Raw genomic sequence first — 5767 nt, 5'->3', positions numbered from 1 at the left:
GTGGGAGTGGAGTAGGGTGTGGTAGGGATGAGGTAGGTGGGGTGGGGTAGGATGGAGTGGGGGTGAGGTGGGATGGGGTGGAGGTGGGGCAGGGTGGGGAACAGTTTCATTCATCCCCATTACTTCAGACTTACAACAGATTCATTATTCCTGCCTTTCAATTCTTGGTTGGAAACTTTCCCATCTCCTCGTTATGTTCCTTAGACTTCCTTCCTGGACCCCTGACTTTTGGTTCCCATGTGGTTCCAGATCCTGCTCACATCTTTGGTTTTGATCCTCTCTCAGCTCCAGTGAGCAGTTTCCAAGTAACAGCTTAAGTCTCTCTCTCAGCACCCTTCCTGCCACCATAGCCTGGACAATTTACTTATTTTTTATTAATCTTTTATTTGTATGTGTATGTATGCATGTGTCTTAGTTAGACACCATGACCAAGGCAACTCTTATAATGGACAGCATTTAGTTGGGGCTGGCTTCCAGGTTCAGAGGTTCAGTCCATTATCATCAAGGCAAGAGCTTGGCAGCATCCAGGCAGGCAGAGCTGAGAGTCATACATCTTCATCTGAGGGCTGCTAGTAGAATACTGACTTCCAGGCAGCTAGGACAAGGGCCTTAAAGAGCACCCCCACAATGACACACTTCCTCCAACAAGGCCATACCTCCTAATAGTGCCACTCCTTGGGGCAACCGTATTCAAACCACCACAGCGTGCTTGTGTAAGTTTAGGTACTCCATGTAAGTGCAGGATCTCATGGAGCAGAAGAGGGTGTCCGATTCCCTGGAACTGGACTTACAGATAGTTGTAAGCTGCCATGTAGGTGCTGGGAATTGAACCCTGGTCCTCTGGAAGAGCGGTTAGTGCTCTTAACTGCTGAGCCATCTCTCCTGTCATTTATTTATTTGTTATCTATTGGTTTAGTGTGTATGGCATGTGTACTTGTTTGGGCCCTATTTGGCCCTGGTTTGGGCCTTGAGGACAAACCTGAGCCTGGCTTGAGTTTTGTAAACTGTCTCAGTCACTTCTGTACTGGACTGACTCAGCACGACCTGCTTAAGCCTGCCTTTGCCTAGCTACTGCTGACGCAGAGTAACTTTGTTGGCTCTGTCAGTCACCCTATACCCTTCTTCAACTTTCCCCTCCCCCTATGTCATCTCACCTCAGCAAAAATCTCCACCTCCTCTCTCAGCCCTTTATAAAGAAAAGATCCATACAATAAAATGAGTTCTGCTTTCACAGATGCCCTGCTCAGGTAGTTATTCTCCAGACCAACACTCATCATCCCACTCAGCCCCAAGAGATTCTGCTGGACCGGGTTCTCTCTCTCACCCAGATCTGCCAGCAAAGAGCCCGGCAGAATTGGTGCCCCGGGTGAGAGAGCCCCCTTTCCTAACGGAAGTTCGCTGACTGGCCTATCAGTCTTCCGGTGAGTGTACCCCCATAAATTATGGGGCAGTCTTATCCAGGTCTAGCGGGCTTCCCCCCCCCCAAGTCCCTATATCTTCCACTTGATTCCTGTAGCAGCACCCCCCCTGGTCCTCCAGTGGGGCCCTGCTTTCGATACCACCTCCCTCCTTTGACCCTTTTGGTAAAGCTGGGGGCGGTGGCCCATGCCTATAGCCCCAGCTACTCCGGAGGCAGAGACAGGAGGATTGCTTGAGTCCAGGAGTTCTGGGCTGTAGTGCACTATGCCCATCTGGTGTCCACACTAAGTTTGGTATCACTATGGTGACCCCCCTACCCCCAGCAGGAGCTGAAGAGATGGTTGAGCTGTTAAAGGCTAGGCTCACAACCAAAATTATAAGAGTTTGGTTCCTAGCCCCTCTTGCTGGTCTGGATGGGGAGCTGCAGCTGGATGCCAATCTAGCTGATCTTCCCCAGGGGTGTGAGGTTGGGGAGAGTCCTGGCCTCTCGGGAACCCGGCATTTTGGGTCATCCCTTCTACCATCTCAGCTCCTTGGGTCCTTTCTCTCTTTTAGGGGAGGAGCGTCCCAGACTGCATGGGGTGGGGTGGGCGGATCTTCATGAGAGGGGGGAGCTGCACGTGTGGTCCCAGGGCCCGGCGGCTGCTGGGGGCCTCGTGCTGGGGCCTGGCCTAAAGGGAAGGCACGTGGGCCAGGTAACTAGCGCTGGGTGACACTGAGGTGGACAGGCATGGGGGGCAGCAGACCTACAACTGCCAGGGAGCTGGTGGAGCCTGAGGCGTTGGGTGTCAGGGAACCCAGGCCACTGGACGATGGGGCAGCAGCCTGGTCCTCCAGCCAGCCCTGTGCATCTAGCAGTATGTACTCCACGATTGGTTTGGAACCACTGCAGGTCTCCAAGGCTCCATATTGTGGGTGGAAGCGGCAGCTGCAGGAAGAGTAGGCTGAGTGCCGGCTGTCCAGCATTCTCTCCAGTCTTGACCTGGCTCTGTGCTAGCCCTGGCCTACCCGGCACTGCCTGGCCAGGCTGGGATTTGATGGCTGGAGCAAGGGTGGAGCTCTGGGCACCAGTTGCCCCATGGGGATGAAACTTGGAGGAGCAAAGGAAGGGGGAGGCGCCAACTGATGTGCCCCAGCTGAGCCGTTTCCTCCCTGAGCATCTTCTCCAGTGTCCAGCCTGTGAGTGTTGTGGGATGGGAGATGGAGTGGTCAGCCCTCAAAAGCACCTGGCTACCCCTTTCTTCCCTCTCCGGTACTGTCTCAATGTAGGGGTGCACTGCCCCACCTCACACCTCTCCTCGCCGTCCCTGGGGAGACCTACACAAACCTTGAACTTTTCAGAGGTTCAGGCTCTGATGCCTCATCCTTCTTATCACTTCCACCTTGCCCCTGGACACTCGCTTGCCCGTTGCCTCAGTGCAACAGGGCATACATAGGCTGTCACTCTTTCAGAGTCAGTCTGGGCAAATAGATCGCTGCTCCAGTCCCGGTTGCGGGTGGCAAGAAGCAGGAGCAGGGCCAAGGGGCTAAGGCAACCACACCTGCACAGCTCCTGGCTGGAGAGGCAGCAGCAGATACCTAGGAGACACTGATGCTCACCACCCTCCACCTGGTCCGGCATCCAGTGCCCACCAGGACCTTAGCTGGTGGGCACCCAGCTTGGCATGCTCACTCCTTTCTCCTCCCTCCCACAAAAATAAAAGGGGGGAGTCTCTACCCCCACATGATTAAATGGAAAAGGCACTATTTACCATAAATATTTTAAATTTTTCTAAAGAAGATCCACATCTGTCCCCATTTCAAAAACATTGGTCTTAATTGGTTTCCTACAGCTCCATTTGGGTCAGGTAGAGAGACTCACTGATCAGAGGTTGGAGAGGGCCAGACCCACTCTTGATAGCTGGAAGAAGGTTTGCTGGGTGTTCCTCCAAAATGAAAAAAGACCAATCTGGATATCGGCCAGAGACATAAAATATTTGCCCCAACAGGGGGATAACGATATTAATCACTCCAGGGAAATTTCCAGCTCTGAGAGCCCTCCTTCTGCTTCCTTCACAGATTTATCAAGAAAAAAGGATGGCAGGGTAGTAGTGGCGCATGCCTTTAATCCCAGCACTTGGGAGGCAGAGGCAGGTGGACTTCTGAGTTTGAGGTCAGCCTGGTCTATAGAGTGAGTTCCAGGACAGCTAGGGTTATACAGAGAAACCCTGTCTTGAAAAAAACAAAAACAAAAACAAGCAAACAAACAAAAAAGAATGAAGATCCCCCTAACAATGACAATGAAGATCCTGCAAAAGATAATGGGGAGATTCGACGATCCAAGAAGACTTAGAGAAGAAGAGGAGAGAGTTTCAAGACAACCCACTGTGGATTGGCCTCCATGGCTTCCTGTCATATCTACTTCCCCTCCTTGGTCCCTTCCTCCTTCTCCTTCTCCCTCTCACAGTGGGGCAGTGTTTACTTAATACACAATTCATCCAACAGCATACAGAGGCAACCAGGCTTCATCAGGTCCAAGTTCATTATCAAAGGCTTGTTTTCTGAGAGCCAAGGTCAACATACGATTGGCCCTCAAGATATGAGCAACCATCTCTGCTCTCCACTTGACCAATGACCGGTAAGATCTCAGAGGTGCTGAGACGACCTAAGACAGGTCATGGAGCATGCCTCGTGAGCCAGAGTGACACATGGTATCCAGAGATGGGTAAGATTCCCATGTGGGGGACAACCTAAGACAGGAGCCATGTAACCTGCTCATTACAAAAACAAAAGAGAGGGGGCTGGAAAGATGGCTCAATGGGTAAAGGCACTGACTGCTCTTCCAAAGGTCCTGAGTTCAAATCCCAGCAACCACATGGTGGCTCACAACCATCTGTAATGAGATCTGATGCCCTCTTCTGGTGTGTCAGCTACCAGTCAGCTACAGTATAGTCATGTATAATAATAAATAAATCTTAAAAAAAAAAAAAAAAAGAAAGAAAGAAAGAAAAGAAAAAGAGGGAGATATTGGGCCCTATTTGGTCCTGGTTTGGGCCTTGAGGACAAACCTGAGCCTGGCTGAGTTTTGTATTCTGTCTTAGTCACTTCCATAGTGGAGTGACTCAGTATGACCTGCTTAAGCCTGCCTTTGCCTAGCTACTGCTGACAAAGAGTAACTTTGTTGGCTGTCAGTCACCCCATACCCTTAGTCAACTTTCCCCTCCCACTACATCATCTCACCTCAGCAAAAAACTCCACCTCCTCTCTCAGACCTTTATAAAGAAAAAGATTGTTACAATAAAATGAGTTCCTGATTTGACAGACTCTCAGCTTGGGGTGGTTATTCTCTGGAGCAGGAAATCTGAGCTGCAACACACACTCATCCAAGCTGTGATACACTCATCATTCCTCACAGCCCCGAGAGACTTGGCTGGACTGGGTTCTCTCTCTCACCCTGGATCTCGTGGCAAAGAGCCCGGCATGTACTCCTGGGAGTCAAAGGTCAACAATGTGCAGAAGTATATTCTCTCCTCCACATGGGTCCCAGGAATTGAACTCAGGTCACCAGGCTTGGCAACAAGTGCCTTCAGCTTGGTAACTAAAGTGTGTTTACCTACTCAGCCATTTATAAGTGAATCCTCATAGGTCGCCTGTCCTCTCCTCCCTCTTGCTACACCATATGCTCTGGCCAGGGTGTGCTGCCTTGACACAGACCCAAAAACATGGGGCCAATTTATTGTGGCCCCAATCCTGCAAATGAGTAAGCTCAGATAAAATCTTGGCTCTTTCCCAGTTAATTGGTTAAGGTCTTTGTTATGAAAATGAAGCCAAGTTGCTTAACCTTTGGCAGACTGATGGGGGAGGCAACTTCTCCTGAAGACCCCTAATGAAAGAGACAAAATCCAGTACCATGCACCTCTGACCAATTTTACATATAGTTGATGGAAGTAATAGTATTTTCTCATGGAAGAATTCTACCATAGTAAGAGTGGGAGAAACGATATATTAAAATATTGTTTTTTGGTTCTTATTGAAAGTGATTCTAAGCAATGGCCATCAGCAGCTAGATACTAAAATCATCTGATCAAAAGCTGGAATGAAAACCGAGGCTGGGGTGTGGCTCCATAGGTAGAGTGCTGCCTACCACACATAAAGCCCTGAGTCTGATCCTTAGCACTACATAAACCAGGTGTGGTGTTGGATACTTTCAAACTCAGGACTTGGGAAGCAGTAGAGGTAGGAGGATCAGAATGTCAAGGTTACCCTCAGCTACATAGAAATCAAGGCCAACATGAGCTATAAGAAACTGTAAACAGGCCAGGCAGTGGTGGCGCACGCCTTTAATCCCAGCACTTAGGAGGCAGAGGCA

This window comes from Mastomys coucha, unplaced genomic scaffold (assembly GCF_008632895.1).
Source record: "Mastomys coucha isolate ucsf_1 unplaced genomic scaffold, UCSF_Mcou_1 pScaffold7, whole genome shotgun sequence".
NCBI classification, from domain to species: Eukaryota; Metazoa; Chordata; class Mammalia; order Rodentia; family Muridae; genus Mastomys; species Mastomys coucha.
The sequence above is the reverse complement of the archived record's forward strand: the minus strand, read 5'-3'. Positions refer to the sequence as shown.